The following is a 17,082-nucleotide window of genomic DNA, read 5'->3' as shown; positions in this document are numbered from 1 at the left end:
AACCCCTATCCAAGCAGACTGATCCTTTGGTGGGATGGGTCCTTATATAATAAGATTAGTGCCCTTTTAAGAAGAAACACTGGAATAAAGGTGATTCTCATTTCTTATGTCTTCACCAAACTCTCTGTGCTCTCTCTCTCTCTCTCTCTCTCTCTCTCTCTCTCTCTCTCTCTCTCTCTCTCTGTGTGTGTGTGTGTGTGTGTGTGTGTGTTTGTATGTTTCTACATGTTCCTCTGAATATAGATGTGTGAAAATTCACCATATATATGGAAATCACAGGACAACTTGAATTCCCAGCCTTACCTTCTAATTTGTTGTGATAGATTTCTTTTTTTTTTTTTTTTTTTTTTTTTGCTCACTGTTGCTTGTGACATACTGGCTGTTTTGGAGCTCTTGGGATTCTCCTGCTTCTCGCTCCCACTTCCTTGTAGGAGTGTGGGAATTATAGACCAATGTTGTGATATTCAGTTTTACCCAGGTATTTGACATATGAATTCAAGCCCTGATGACTTGGAAAGCACTTTACCCATAGAGCCATCTGCTCAGACTTCCCCTCTTTCTTCCATTTCCCCAACGTGATTTCAAGCTACAATCTTTTCTTGACTGTTAGGAACACATCTTTCCTCCTTCTACTGAGGCATATTTGACATAAACTGAATATTTAAAAGCACCAGAATGATATTTTAATATACACATAAGCATTAAGCTTGAAATCATTTTCATTAAAACACATATATATCCAAGGCATTTCACAGATATATTTGTTACCTTGTCTTTTCTCTTACATTATTTTCTTTTATATCCTCAAATAATTGCTTTTTTAGTGCAGTTGTTAATCAGTAAAACAGATATATCTTCTTGAAATATCTATAACATAATTCCCTATATTATAATTATATATATATACATACATACATTATATATATACATACATACATACATACACACACACACACACACACACACACACACACACACACACACACATATATATATAAACTTGATTACATTTTAAATTTCCGTATCACTGGCATTTGTTTCTGACTGAGTATATTTGGAGTTGCCAATTAATCTCTACTAAAATTGCCTAGTGGTTTAAGACCCCCCCAAATCTGGGCCTCTGCTCAAGTCCTGGGATGACCTGACCAGCACCCCAATGACTCAAGAGAAAACCACACCTGATGCAAACTGCAAGAGGTTTTATTATCAGCTAGCTGAAGACTAACTTTCCTGCCATGCAGGGCAGGGGAGTTCGACCCTGAGTGGTGACAGTAGGGGGCTTTTAACAGCTAGCTGAGGAATTGGGAGGAGTTGGGAGGAGAGTTGGGAGGAGTTGGGAAGAGTTGGGAGGAGTGTTCTTCTCTGACTGGATGTCCTTGGTAAAATTACAGTTATTGCATCTCTGGCTGTAAGGCTCAGAAACAAAAAGACTTTTTACTGGCTATAGAGAACAAAGAGCTTCTTTATGGATATATTTTTAGAGATCAGGGAAAACAAGCTTGGGGAAGATCCAGGGGCTTTACCTTCTAGGGAGAAACGCTCTAAGTCGGGGTCTCACAGTGGCAGCAGCACATTCTTTACTACCTGCCCCAATGATATGGAATCCTGAATGAGAGGAACACATACACAGATTTATAACTTTATATGGCTTAAACAGCTCAATGGTAGGCCACACTCAAACCTCACTTCTGATATTTCTCAGTTATGACCTACAAAAATCTATATTCGATCTTTGTTTCCCTATACCCTGGTGTGTGGAGGGGTCTGGTGCCACTCTTCCCTGGCTCTCACATATTAGCTCTCTCTCTGTCTTGCAATTCTCAGGAATAGCTGTACTCCTTTCCTGGCATGGCAGTTCTCTTTCCTCTCCTTCTATTTTCCTTGCTCTGTAATCCTAAAGTCCCACCTCTGTCTCCCTGCCCAGCCATTGGCCACTGACAACTTTATTTACCAATAAAAACCAAATGGGAACAGCAACCTTCAGCATCTTACATGCACAGCTGAAGATTCCCAATGAAATTTTGAAAACCAAATTAACATGAGCAGCATTAGACAAAATTCATATCATTTCCCCTTTTTCATCCATTAAAAAGGCCTTTTCTCTCAGCTATACATTGGACATAGTTATAACAGTTATGTAAATTATAAGGTATACACTCATAATATCCGGTCTATCAATTTTGACATTTTAGGTACATTACTCTAACATCTATCCTAGTTTAAAGGTTTACAATTCTATATGTGAACTATGTTTTGATTTTAACTTGCATTACCATCTGAAAAATCATCTTTTCAAATCTACATCATCTTCCTTCTTGCTAAACAATGTAAGTTTGATTATGAGACTATAACTAGTCTTCAACCTCATCAGATATCTGAGAACAAATTATATATTGTCTGAATATATAGGAAACAAAATAAAACATAGCTTCCAAAATCTAAACAATTTGGAGAAACAGCTGACTGCCTCGACAGTACCCTATATCTCAAAACTTTGGAGCACCTCTCTTCAATCTTCTGGCCCAGAACCATATGATAGACCTTAAGTAAAGCAAGAATTACAAATTGCTAGCTTAGCCTGCATTGGCAGACCTAAGCTGTTGACTCTCCTGCATCTTGTGTCCTTTTCTGGACAGAATGTTTTTGTCTGGAGATGAATTAGGACAATTCTTGTCTAGTGGCTACCTTGCCACAATTGGAGCAGCATTATTTGGAGGTTTTGATGCTCAATATCTTCCTTTAACCATGAAGGGGTTAGTGTCAAGAGTAGACATCTCTCCTAGCCAAAAATTCTATTAATAATGAAATGTCTTTAAGTATTACACTGGATTTCTGATGCTTTTGATGAATATTTGTCTATATATGGTATATCTAAACCATTAATCCTTGACTACTTTTGCTATTTCTACTTGAATATTACTGAAAACAGGTTACTGCAATTAAGTCAGAATTTAATATAACCATGAGTTTATGGTCTGTCCCTTAACTTGCATTAATTTTCCTAAACTGATCGTAACAGCAGATATTAGAAGGACTGTGTCTAAGCCTTCTATTCTCAAATTAGCTGCATAGGCACAGTGCCTATCTAAGAGTGACAATATTACTTTGAAATTTGGTTCCAAAATACAAAGATTTATACGAATGAAACCCTTACACCTGTATCAATATATAAATTCTGCACCAAGGAAAGGAATTATAACTTCAATTTTGCATCAATTATAAAGATTTCTACAAATGTAAGATTATAGCTAGACAATAATTTGTTTAATAATTAAATTTAGTAATCCATACCATGTATATAATTTCTTATAATATTATTCTATTCAACTTTCCCCTTCAACCCTTTTCCTTTTACCTAGGAAAGAAAGGAGAGAGATGAGGACAGGAAAGACAGAAATCTCCAAGTCTAAGTTCTGTATTTAGTTTTCATTCTGTTCAAAATTATGACCATTTCTAAACTATCATTTAAAATGACAGCATATCTATAATAACTGTACCAAACACTCGAGCTCAAGGGCTAGACAATTGATAATGATTTTTTATGACTTTTCCTACTAAATAGGAGTGATGAAAGTAGATAGATAGATAGATAGATAGATAGATAGATAGATAGATAGATGATAGATAGATAAATAGATAGATAGATAGATAGATGTAGAGATAGAGGTAGATTAGATAGAGATAGATAGAGATAGAGACAGAGACAGAGACAGAGACAGAGACAGAGATAGAGATAGAGATAGAGATAGAGATAGAGATAGAGATAGAGATAGAGGTAGATTAGATAGAGATAGATAGATATAGATGATATAGATATATAGATTTTTTTAAAGGAGAGTCAAGGAATAGAAATTGGAAACATCAATTAGACATATGAAAGCTAACTTTAGCATTTGTTGTTTAATCTCTGTACACTTAGAAGGTTCAGGGCTTGACTGAATTTCTGACTGGACATGTCTGAAAGGCTGGTTGAACCTAAATGATCAGGACTCACCAGTTGTTCCTGAAGCTGGTCTGGAAGGAAGTCTCTGGAAAGAACTTCAGGAGGCAGGGGGTTGAACAGCAGGTTACTTCAGCATCCCTGAGGATGAATCTTGTTAGAACTGCAGATTCTGCGATATATGAATCTTACAACGAATCTTTTAGTACTATTAAGATATTTGTATTGATTGTGCAAGGTGCAAAGATCAGTTAAGAATAAATGTTTTGCTCCTTGTTTTGCAGATGAAAGACAACAGATTTTTTTGTTTTCTTTTGTTTTGTTTTGTTGGTATGAGTTGATTTGCTCAATAACCAATTGTAACAAATCTTTGTCCATGTAATGTGAAAGTTGGTGTGATGAGTCTTAAGGATTCCATAGCTAACACTATTTATCATCTAAATTTAGGTGAAGTTTTGGTTAGAGACATTGGCATGTCTAAGTCAGTTACAGGGCTGTTCCCACGTAGAGGAATCAGTAAATCATGTTGCCTGTCCTATTTGATCTTGAATGTTTCTTTTCTGTCAGTAGCCAATATCTTCAGGGGGGGGGGGGTCATCCTTATCATATCTGATTCATGTCACTTTGGAAGGCACCCAAAGCTTCTTTTCTTTTCATATTAACACAAATATAGAGCCTTTCTCCAAAAACATCATGGCCTTTGTCTAGCAACCCAGAATCATCAAAGGTATAGATTGATTCAAATTAGGAGCTTTCTTTCTCTTTAGGCCTGCTCTAGTTTGATTTTCTCACATAGGATTTTTAATATAATAACCACCAAACTTGTAGCCACTCTAATTTTGATAGTTAAAACAATGACAAACAATTAAAGCAATCTAAACAATTATTATTATCCATTGAGTTAATGTTCCTTCACTATCCCCTGCCTTGTTCTTATATAAGACCAAAGCCAAAATCTCTACTATCTGTCTAAGATAAGGTTTTTCTTCCTACCCCTGCCCTGACCTACATGAGTTCAAAGACATCAATTTCTGTATTCATTTATGCATACTTAAATCTTCCCTTTTAAGGAAATTTACATTTCCGTGGTTATCTATATATCACCTTTTTCTTTATAAGAGTTAATATTCTTTATTATTTAGCTTCAATTAAATTCCCTTCTACTTATTGTATAAGCCTATTTTCAGTCACTAATTTGTCATTCAAGGATAAGTCATCCCAGAATTCCTGTGGAGCCCACATTCAAAGACCCTAACTTTCTGCAATGCAATAAACTTTTCAAATTTCCTTTGAAGCAATCTATTATTTCCCCTTTCTAGCCTTAAAAACAATTAAACAAATTTTCATTTATTCTCCCTTCTGTAGAGATTAATATATCATTATTATTTATTGAAATAGGATTTCTCTTTATTTCTATGCCTTTTTATCCTGCATTTGAGAACAAAGATCTGGATTTCTTTATTCCATGTATACTTTAAAACACTTAAACAGTTATTACTCTATATCCCTTATATCCTTAAAACAATACAACTTCCATTTATTCCTCCAGTCTAAGGAAATTAGTATTTGTGGATATATAATTATATCGACTTTTTCTTTATATAACTTAAAGTAACATCCTTTCCTATGAATTTAACTTCAATTAAATTCCCTTCTATATTTCTGTATCAGCCTTTTCTCAGGCTTATCCTTCTATCCTTAGAACAATGCAATTTTCCTTTATTCCTATCTTATTCTGGCCTGCTCTCTTCAGCCTGTCTTATCCTTGCAGGAGTTCTCAGCATCTACCATCCTAGGCTTAAGGGGTGTCCACTTGAATCTTTAGGCTGCTACCCACAACCCTGGGTCAGCCTGCATATATTTTAGCATTAGGCCAAAAACCCCAGAATCATGTGTGCCAAACTAGCATGAACTTCTAGTCTTAGTTCTGAACCTGTGTGGCTTAGGAGGGAACTATGTGACTCAGATCGGCTTGGGTCAGAAACCAATTCTCCCTACTTCCTAATCTTAAAGGGAAAGCATGTCTGTTCCATTCAGGAATCTCCAATTGATTTTTAAAAATGAGTGCAAGTATTATATTTTGTATGCCATCTCTTGCAGTTGCCAATTAACTTCTACTCAAATCGCTGGGTGGTGGCAGAGCATTCCTCACTACCTGCCCCAATGTTCTGGGTACCTGAATAAAAGACATTTGAAATGTAAATAAAGAAAATAGCTAAAAGAAAGAAAGAAAGAAAGAAAGAAAGAAAGAAAAGGAAAGGAAAGGAAAGGAAAGGAAAGGAAAGGAAAGGAAAGGAAAGGAAAGGAAAGGAAAGGAAAAAGGAAAGGAAAGGAAAGGAAAGGAAAGGAAAGGAAAGGAAAGGAAAGGAAAGGAAAGGAAAGGAAAGGAAAGGAAAGGAAAGGAAAGGAAAGGAAAGGAAAGGAAAGGGAAAAAGAAAACAAAGACACATACATGCAACTTTATATTTTTATATTTTAATATGCTTTAAACAGCTCATTGCTTGGGCTATTCCCAAACCTCCATATGGCTAAAGCTAGCCTCTGATGCTAGATACTACTGAGTTTATACTCACTTAAACCTTTATTTCATCTTTGTTTTCCTAGACCCAGTCAGAAGGACCCATCGGGCTGCTCTTTCCCTGGCTCTTACACGTTGGTCATCCTGCACTTCTCAGGTGAGATTACTACTCCTTTCCTGGCATGGGTGCTCTCTTTCCTCTCCTCTGCCCCTTGCCCAGAAATTCTAAAGCCCCACCTCTGTCTTTCTTCCCAGTCATTGGCTACAGGTAACTTTATTTACCAATGAAAACAAATTGGGAGCAGAGTCCCTCACTGCCTTAAGTGCAGACATGAGAACCCCCATGTAATTGTGGGGACCAAATTAACATAAGTAGCATTAGACCAAATGGACAACAAGTTCATATTTTATTAATTGCTTTATAATTTCTGATCCTTGCACTGTATCATAGAGCATATTGAATATATTTATGATAACATAGCTGTAAGATATTCTATGTTTGTGTATATGTTTGACTACATCTGTGTATGTGTGCATGTGTGTGCATGTGTGTCTGTGCATGTATCTTTATCTTTATGTATGAGGGCATGCATGTTCACATGAATATACATTCATGTGGAAATCAGAACTCAACATCAATTTTTATCCTCAGGACTATTATTCACATACTTTGAGACAAAAATCTGTCTCTTTGGCTTGAAAATTAGTAATTAGTCTAGTCTGGCTCTTCAGAAAGCCCTGGGCATCAAGCTGACCACACAAGGATTACAAGTGTGCCATCATGCCACCTTTTATGTGCAATGTAATGACTGAGCTCGGGTTCTACCACTTCTGAAGGTCAGTGCTTTGATAATTAAATCATTCCCCTAGTTTTATCCAAGATACTTTTCTGATCTGCACTGGTAAGTTGTGGCTCTATTTTCTTTCATCTTTTGAAAAACAAAAACTTTTTAAAGTGCCTGAGTTCCTTTGTTTACAATTTTGTCCTTAAGGATTCCTATTCCCTGTACTATGTACTCTGTGGAGATTCCACTGAATAAGATGATTTTCATTGATTCCCAATCTATCCACATTTCTGAATTTTCTTGATATTTAATTAACTTTAGTATAATGGTTTAAAATTTCAGAATTATGAACAATGATTTGTAGAAATTGTTTTTCTTGATATATTTCTATCATGTTAGTAGCAAAAACTTGAAATTTATAAGTGTAGGGAGAATCATGTGTGATACATTTTCCTGGCAGGTGTCCTGGAAATTAAAAATGTTTTCAGGATCCTCTGGTGCTGACGTGTAATGTTTCCTCATGAACCTTGTTTTATAGATGAAACAGAACTTTCTGACTCTATGAAGCTAATTCAGATATCACCTCTCTGTCTAGGTGTCTTAGTCATTATCAAGTTATAATTTCTCCTAGATTTTCTTTCTTAGACGCATGCCTTTTAATTTTCTCCATCCATCCTCCCTCACTCACTTCTTTTCTCCCTTCTTTCCTCTCTCCTTTCCTCCCTCCATCCTTTCCTTCCCTATCTGATTTTCTATGTATCTTCATGTATTTCTTGTAAAGTAAGTAGTGGATATTAACTGGTTAGATAACTATGTTGAGCAAAACAGTTTCTCAAATTATTCACAATGAGTAAAAATAAAAGGCCACATCAATGTTGTACATTTAAAACAGCTAATAATATATAATTCAGCTCAGACTCATCCATCATCAGTTTTCTATAGATCCATGAGCACCTGGCTCTTTTTTCTTTTTTGCATTCTTTGAATCATCTTAGTCCTTCTTAATCTTTGCACATTCATTAGTTCTATTTCCTCTACCTGCTTGAGTCTGATATTTATCCACCAACTGTGACTTTTTACTATGCCAAATTAATCCTTAGTGTTAAAATCAAGCAAATGTGATTTAGGTGGTCATCTTTGTGATTTATGATATGATAAGAAAATAAAATTGTAATTGGGGCTGAATCAGAAGGCAGACATTGATGAGAAAAAAGTTCAGGAGTGATGCCAGGGTCTGTAGCACACTACACTGAATAAGCATAAACTCTTCCATCTTAAAAACTAAGCAGAGTTAGGCCCAGTAAGCACTGAGCAGCTGTGAGTGTAGGGAGACTGATGCTTGGTGCTGGCACACAGGATTATTTCAATGAATGAATGCTAGACTATTAACGAGGATAAATTTGCTTGATATTTTTTTTTTGCACTGAAGATATGAAATTGTAAGGAAAGCTTGTGTAACTATCAGGTCTTATATGGAAGAATGTGTGAAAAGATGCATACTCTATAGTGACAAAATATGTTTTGTCTCATCTGGATTGTGCCACAGCCCAAATTTAAAATCGTATCTCTGTTGTACAGAATCTATACTTACATTCTAGATTGTACTACACCTAACCTGCCACAAATTTTTACTCGGGTGGGTCATGGATTCATATCATCAGCTTTGTTATGCTGATTTTAAAAGCAGAAAATTGTTGATTTGTATTGGCTTAAAATAGAAGTTTACCGACTATATATATATATATATATATATATATATATATAACTTTTATTATATGGTAGATCACTAGAGAGTTCTATTTTGTCTTCTTTGATCACCAGCAATATACTTAGCATTCAAATGCCTTTGAATTGCTGGCCTGTTGTCCAGCCCCACAAAGTCAATCAGATACTTGCCAAAAACAAAACAAAAACAAACAAACAAACAAACAAAACACAATGGGAACTTTCCCTAGATCTTTGTTTTAAAAACTGGCTTTTTAATGTGAACTTATTCTCTTACCTGCATATGCCTAATATCCAAGATAACTCTAGCCTCTAAATTATGCAACTGTCACAGTGCCTCATTCTGGGTCACTTTAACTTTTTTCAGTTGCTGATTTCTAAACTTTAATGACGTGTGTGATATGTGTGGATGTTACTGTGTGAGTACATTAGTGTAGTGTATGAGCACATGTGTATACCTTTTGGTCATGCCAAGGCTAGAGAAGAACATTGGCTATTTTGCATTCTTACTGCTGATATTATTTTGAGGAAATGTCTCTAACTGAAATTGGACCTAAGCTAGTAAGCAATATCTCCATTTCCAGAGTACTGGAGTTAGAGTTGTCTGATCTTTTATGTGGGTGCTTGGGATTTGAAACTGTGTTCCCATGCTTGAGCAATAAGTTATATTTCCCACTGAATGATTACATCAACCCTAATTCCTTCTTCAGATCTTTACCGCCCCTGATTTACTTTAGTTTTGAGATTGTTAAGTCTTACTTTTAAAATGAATCCAGTTATTTATATTACTCCCAACCTCTTTGTTACTTTGTAATTTGGCTCAAACCTGTTTCTTCTGTGTTAGTGTTACTCTTAACAACACTATGCTCGTCTTCCCCAGAATGAAGACACATGGCTCAATTTTACAGAGAACTGCTAATTATTATATGAAAGCATACAAAGCCAAACTAAGGCCAGTGAAAAAACAGATGTGTTCCATTTTTATTAAATGTGTCCTAACTCCCCTTGTCAATCTCTCAAATATCATAGACCCTTATAATGAGGAATTAGTTTTGAATCAGTGTCTAAAAAAGTAGTGAGAGTAAAAGTCAAATGGAGTCTCAGGTCAAAGCTCAGAATCAATCCTTATGGGTTACTGTGGAAAATAATTCATGGGCCTCAGTTTCAGCTGCATAGCCTTTCCAGTTCTGCCAAGTAGAGGTTTAGCTAGAAGTGTTACTATTTGAATGACTGGGATTATGAAGAATGAAGATGTTTCACTCACTTGAACACTTGCTATAGCTGGCCCAAATTAACTAAGATTTGAAAAGTATTTAATTATTTATTTACTTACTTACTTACTTTTATTTTATTTTTTTTAATTAGGTAATTTCCTCAATTACAATTCCAATGCTATCCAAAAAGTCCCCAATACACTCCCCCCCCCCCAGTCCCCCACCCACCCACCCCCACCCCTTGGCCCTGGCATTCCCCTGTACTGGGGCATATAAAGTTGGCAAGTCCAATGGGCCTCTCTTTCCAGTGATGGCCTACTAGGCCATCTTTTGATACAAATGCAGCTAGAGACACGAGCTCTGGGATACTGGTTAGTTCATAATAATGATCCACCTATGGGGTTGCAGTTCCCTTTAGCTCCTTGGGTACTTTCTCTAGCTTCTCCATTGGGGGCCCTGTGATCCATCCAATAGCTGACTGTGAGCATCCACTTCTGTGTTTGCTAGGCCCCGGCATTGTCTCAGAAGAGACAGCTATATCTGGGTCCTTTCAGCAAAATCTTGCTAGTGTATGCAATGGTGTCAGCATTTGGAAGCTGATTATGGGATGGATCCCTGGATATGGCAGTCTTTAGATGGTCCATCCTTTCTTCACAGCTCCAAACTTTATCTCTGTAACTCTTTCCATGGGTGTTTTGTTCTCAATTCCAAGAAGGGGCACAGTGTCCACACTTTGGTCGTCGTTCTTCTTGAGTTTCATGCGTTTAACAAATTGTATCTTATATCTTGGGTATCCTAAGTTTTTGGGCTAATATCCACTTATCAGTGAGTACATATTGTGTGAGTTCCTTTGTGAATATGTTACCTCACTCAGAATGATGCCCTCCAGAATCATCCATTTGCCTAGGAATTTCATAAATTCATTCCTTTTAATAGCTGAGTAGTACTCCATTGTGTAAATGTACCACATTTTCTGTATCCATTCCTCTGTTGAGGGGCATCTGGGTTCTTTCCAGCTTCTGGCTATTATAAATAAGGCTGCTATGAACATAGTAGAGCATGTGTCCTTCTTACCGGTTGGAACATTTTCTGGATATATGCCCAGGAGAGGATCCTCTCCTCTGGATCCTCTGGTAGTATTATATCCAATTTTCTGAGGAACCACCAAACTGATTTCCAGAGTGGTTGTACCAGTTTGCAATCCCACCAACAATGAAGGAGTGTTCCTCTTTCTCCACATCCTCGCCAGCATCTGCTGTCACCTGAATTTTTGATCTTAGCCATTCTGACTGGTGTGAGACAAACAACTCAGGGTTGTTTTGATTTGCATTTCCCTGATGATTAAGGATGTTGAACATTTTTTCAGGTGCTTCTCTGCCATTCGGTATTCCTCAGGTGAGAATTCTTTGTTCAGTTCTGAGCCCCATTTTTTAACTGGGTTATTTGATTTTCTTGAGTTCCTTATATATATTGGATATTAGTCCCTTATCTGATTTAGGATAGGTAAAGATCCTTTCCCAATCTGTTGGTGGTCTTTTTGTCTTATTGACCGTGTCTTTTGCCTTGCAGAAGCTTTGCAACTTTATGAGGTGCCATTTATTGATTCTCAATCTTACCGCGCAAGCCTTTGCTGTTCTATTCAGGAATTTTTCCCCTGTACCCATATCTTCAAGGCTTTTCCCTACTTTCTCCTCTATAAGTTTCAGTGTCTCTGGTTTTATGTGGAGTTCCTTAATCCACTTAGATTTGACCTTGGTACAAGGAGATAGGAATGGATCAATTCGCATTCTTCTACATGATAACCCCCAGTTGTGCCAGCACCATTTGTTGAAAATGCTGTCTTTTTTCCACTGGATGGTTTTTGCTCCCTTGTCAAAGATCAAGTGAACATATGTATGTGGGTTGATCTCAGGGTCTTCAATTCTGTTCCATTGGTCTACTTGTCTGTCGTTATACCAGTACCATGCAGTTTTTATCACAATTGCTCTGTAGTACAGCTTTAGGTCAGGCATGGTGATTCCTCCAGAGGTTCTTTTATCCTTGAGAAGAGTTTTTGCTATCCTAGGTTTTTTGTTGTTCCAGATGAATTTGCAGAATGCCCTTTCCAATTCGTTGAAGAATTGAGTTGGAATTTTGATGGGGATTGCATTGAATCTGTAGATTGCTTTTGGCAAGATAGCCATTTTTACAATGTTGATCCTGACAAAACATGAGCATAGGAGGTTTTTCCATCTTCTGAGATCTTTAATTTCTTTCTTCAGGGACTTGAAGTTCTTGTCATACAAATCTTTCACTTCCTTAGTTAGAGTGACGCCAAGGTATTTTATATTGTTTGTGACTATTGAGAAGGGTGGTGTTTCCCTAATTTCCTTCTCTGCTTCTTTATCCTTTGTGTACAGAAAGGCCATTGACTTGCTTGAATTAATTTTATATCCAGCTACTTCACCGAAGCTATTTATCAGGCTTAGGAGTTCTCTGGTGGAATTTTTAGGGTCACTTATGTATACTATCATATCATCTGCAAAAAGCGATATTTTGACTTCTTCTTTTCCGATTTGTATCCCCTTTATCTCCTTTTGTTGTCTAATTGCTCAGGCTAGGACTTCAAGTACAATGTTGAATAGGTAGGGAGAGACAGGGCAGTGTTGTCTATTCCCTGATTTTAGTGGGATTTCTTCCAGCTTCTCACCATTTACTTTGATGTTGGCTACTCGTTTGCTGTATATTGCTTTTATCATGGTTAGGTATGGGCCTTGAATTCCTGATCTTTCCAAGACTTTTATCATGAATGGGTGTTGGATTTTGTCAAATGCTTTTTCAGCATCTAATGAGATGATCATGTGGTTTTTATCTTTGAGTTTGTTTATATAATGGATTACATTGATGGATTTGCGTATATTGAACAATCCTTGCATCCCTGGGATGAATCCTACTTGGTCAGGATGGATGATTGTTTTGAAGTGTTCTTGAATTCGGTTAGCTAGACTTTATTGAGGATTTTTGCATCAATATTCATAAGGGAAATAGGTCTGAAGTCCTCTATTTTTGTTGGGTCTTTATGTGGTTTAGGTATCAGAGTAATTATGGCTTCATAGAATGAGTTGGGTAGAGTACCTTCTGATACTATTCTGTGGAATAGTTTGTGAAGAACTGGGATTACTTCTTCTTTGAAGGTTTGATAGAAATCTGCACTAAACCCATCTGGTCCTGGGCTTTTCTTGGTTGGGAGACTATTAATGACTGCTTCTATTTATTTAGGGGATATGGGACTGTTTAGATCATTAACCTGATCTTGATTTAACTTTTTTACCTGGTATCTGTCTAGAAACTTCTCCATTTCATCCAGGTTCTCCAGTTTTGTTGAATATAGCCTTTTGTAGAATGATCTGATGGTGTTTTGGATTTCTTCAGGGTCTGTTGTTATGTCTCCCTTTTCTTTTCTGATTTTGTTAATTAGAGTACTTTCCCTATGCCCTCTAGTGAGTCTGGCTAAGGGTTTATCTATCTTGTTGATTTTCTCAAAGAACCAGCTCCTTGATAGGTTGATTCTTTGAATTGTTCTTCTTGTTTCCACTTGATTGATTTCACCCCTGAGTTTGATTATTTCTTGCTGTCTACTCCTCTTGGGTGAATTTGCTTCCTTTAGTTCTAGAGCTTTTAGGTGTGTTGTCAAGCTGCTAATGTGTGCTCTCTCTAGTTTCTTTTTGGAGGCACTCAGAGCTATGAGTTTTCCTCTTAGAAATGCTTTCAGTGTGTCCCATAAGTTTGGGTATGTTGTGGCATCATTTTCATTAAACTCCAAAAAGACCTTAATTTCTTTCTTTATTCCTTCCTTGACCAAGGTATCATTGAGAAGAGTGTTGTTTAGTTTCCACGTGTGTGTTGGCTTTCTATTATTTATTTTGTTATTGAAGATCAGTCTTAGTCCATGGAGATCTGATAGGGTGCATGGGACAATTTCAATATTTTTGTATATATTGAGGCTTGTTTTGTGACCAATTATGTGGTCAATTTTGGAGAAGGTACGGTGAGGTGCTGAGAAGAAGGTATATCCCTTCGTTTTAGGATAAAATGTCCTGTAGAAATCTGTCAGATCCATTTGTTTCATAACCTCAGTTAGTTTCACTGTGTCACTGTTTAGTTTCTGTTTCGATGATCTGTCCATTGGTGAAAGTGGTGTGTTGAAGTCTCCCACTATTATTGTGTGAGGTGCAATGTGTGCTTTGAGCTTTACTAAAGTATCTTTAATGAATGTGGCTGCCCTTGTATTTGGCGCATAGATATTCAGAATTGATAGTTCCTCTTGGAGGATTTTACCTTTGATGAGAATGAAGTGCCCTTCCTTGTCTTTTTTGATGAATTTGGGTTGGAAGTCAATCTTATCAGATATTATAATGGCTACTCCAGCTTGTTTCTTCCTACCATTTGCTTGGAAAATTGTTTTCCAGCCTTTCATTCTGAGGTAGTGTCTATCTTTTTCTCTGAGATGAGTTTCCTGTAAGCAGCAAAATGTTGGGTCCTGTTTCTGTAGCCAGCCTGTTAGTCTATGTCTTTTTATTGGGGAGTTGAGTCCATTGATATTAAGAGATATTAGGGAGAAGTAATTGTTGCTTCCTTTTATTTTTGTTGTTAGAGTTGGTGTTCTGTTTTTGTGGCTGTCTTCTTTTAGGTTTGTTGAGGGATTACCTTCTTGCTTTTTCTATGACGTGGTTTCTGTCCTTGTATTGTTTTTTTCTGTTATTATCCTTTGAAGTGCTGATTCGTGGAAAGATAATGTATGAATTTGGTTTTATCGTGGAATACTTTGGTTTTTCCATCTATGGTAATTGAGAGTTTGGCTGGGTATAGTAGCCTGGGCTGGAAATTGTGTTCTCTTAGTTTCTGTATAACATCTGTCCAGGCCCTTCTGGCTTTCATAGTCTCTGGTGAGAAATCCGGTGTAATTCTGATAGGCTTGCCTTTATATGTTACTTGACCTTTTTCCCTTACTGCTTTTAGTATTCTATCTTTATTTAGTGCATTTGTTGTTCTGATTATTATGTGTAGGAAGGAATTTCTTTTCTGGTCCAGTCTATTTGGAGTTCTGTAAGCTTCTTGTATGTTCATGTGCATCTCTTTCTTTAGGTTTGGGAAGTTTTCTTCTATAATTTTGTTGAATATATTTGCTGGTCCTTTGAGTTGAAAATCTTCATTCTCATCTACTCCTATTATCTGTAGGTTTGGTCTTCTCATTTTGTCCTGGGTTTCCTGGATATTTTGAGTTAGGGTCTTTTTGGATTTTGTATTTTCTTTGATTGTAGTGCCGATGTTCTCTATGGAGTCTTCTGCACCTGAGATTCTCTCTTCCATCTCTTGAATTCTGTTGCTGATGCTCGTATCTATGGTTCCAGATTTCTTTCCTAGTGTTTCTATCTCCAGTGTTGCCTCAATTTGGGTTTTCTTCATTGTTTCTACTTCCCTTTTTAGGTCTTGGATGGTTTTATTCAATTCCATCACCTGTTTGGTCTGGTTTTCCTGCAATTCTTTAATGGATTTTTGTGCTTTCTCTTTAATGTCTTCTACCTGTTTAGCAGTGTTCTCCTGCAATTCTTTAAGGGATTTTTGTGCTTCCTCTTTAATGTCTTCTACCTGTTTAGCAGTGTTCTCCTGCAATTCTTTAATGGATTTTTGTACTTCCTCTTTAATGTCTTCTACCTGTTTAGCAGTGTTCTCCTGCAATTCTTTAAGGGATTTTTGTGCTTCCTCTTTAGTGTCTTCTACCTGTTTAGCAGTGTTCTTTTGTATTTCTTTAAGTGTGTTATTAAAGTCCTTCTTGATGTCCTCTACCATCATCGTGAGATATGCTTTTAGAACCGGGTCTAGCTTTTCCAGTGTTTTGGGGTGCCCTGGACTGGGCGAAGTTGGAGTGCTGGGTTCTGATGATGGTGAGTGGTCTTGGTTTCTGTTAGTAAGATTCTTACGTTTACCTTTCGCCATCTGGTAATCTCTGGGATTAGTTGTTATTGTTGTCACTGTTTAAAGATTGGAGCAGACTCTGTGTTCCACTCACCAGAAGTCTCAAAATCCTGTGGCGGGTGTCGTGGGTAGCTGGCGGGTGTCAGCAGACCCTGCGCTCTAGCTACCTAGGTGCTGTTCAGACCGGAAGAGGCTTGTGGCCCTACTCAGGCCGGATTTCTGCCTCCCCAACCAAAGCAGTCTCAGGTCCCGCGTGATTGGACTGGAGCAGAAGCTGTGTTCCACTCACCAGAAGTCTCAAAATCCTGTGGCGGGGATCGTGGGTAGCTGGCAATTGTCAGCAGACCTTGTGCTCTAGCTACCCAGGTGCTGGTCAGACCCGAAGAGGCTTGTGGCCCTACTCAGGCCGGTTTTCTGCTTCCCTAACTAATGCAGTCTCAGGTCCCGAGCGCAATTGGATTGGAGCAGAAGCTGTGTTCCACTCACCAGAAGTCTTAAGATCCTGTGGCGGGTGTTGTGGGTAGCTGGCGAGTGTCAGCTGACCCTCCGCCCTAGCTACCCTGTTGCTGGTCTACTTACTTACTTTTAATGCCATATATATGTGTGTGTGTATGTGTGTGTGTGTGTTGTATATATATATATATATATATATATATATATATATATATACATATATATATATATATTAGAGTAACTTTATGAATTGTATGATTTATTACTATATTTTCCAAGTAAGGAACCAGACATAGGACATGATGAAAATTATTCAAAGTGATGAAACTGGCACAGAAATCTTTTACTTAAACTCTATGCCTTTAGCCATTTGACTAGATCATGTCTAAGTTCACATAAAGGCAAATAATGCTCACTGGTGTAATGATGCAGAAGAAATGATAGCATTAAAATGGTTCAAGATTAGGAAATTCTCAAATAAACTATGAAATA

At 37.2% G+C, this 17,082-nt stretch overlaps 1 long non-coding RNA gene across 4 annotated transcripts in view; it reads left to right on the top strand.

Annotated features, from left to right (window-relative positions):
- Window positions 1-17,082, top strand: part of LOC147006089 (uncharacterized) — a 161,144-nt gene that overhangs the window by 3,254 nt on the left and 140,808 nt on the right. For all 4 annotated transcript variants that reach the window (XR_015047556.1, XR_015047557.1, XR_015047558.1 and 1 more), the window contains exon 3: window positions 6,545-6,615. This is a non-coding gene — a long non-coding RNA (uncharacterized LOC147006089). The remainder of the gene's footprint in view (window positions 1-6,544; window positions 6,616-17,082) is intronic.

This window comes from Mus caroli, unplaced genomic scaffold, assembly GCF_978045245.1.
Source record: "Mus caroli unplaced genomic scaffold, Mus_caroli_1 scaffold_1, whole genome shotgun sequence".
Lineage (NCBI taxonomy): Eukaryota > Metazoa > Chordata > Mammalia > Rodentia > Muridae > Mus > Mus caroli.
The sequence above is the reverse complement of the archived record's forward strand: the minus strand, read 5'-3'. Positions and strand labels throughout refer to the sequence as shown.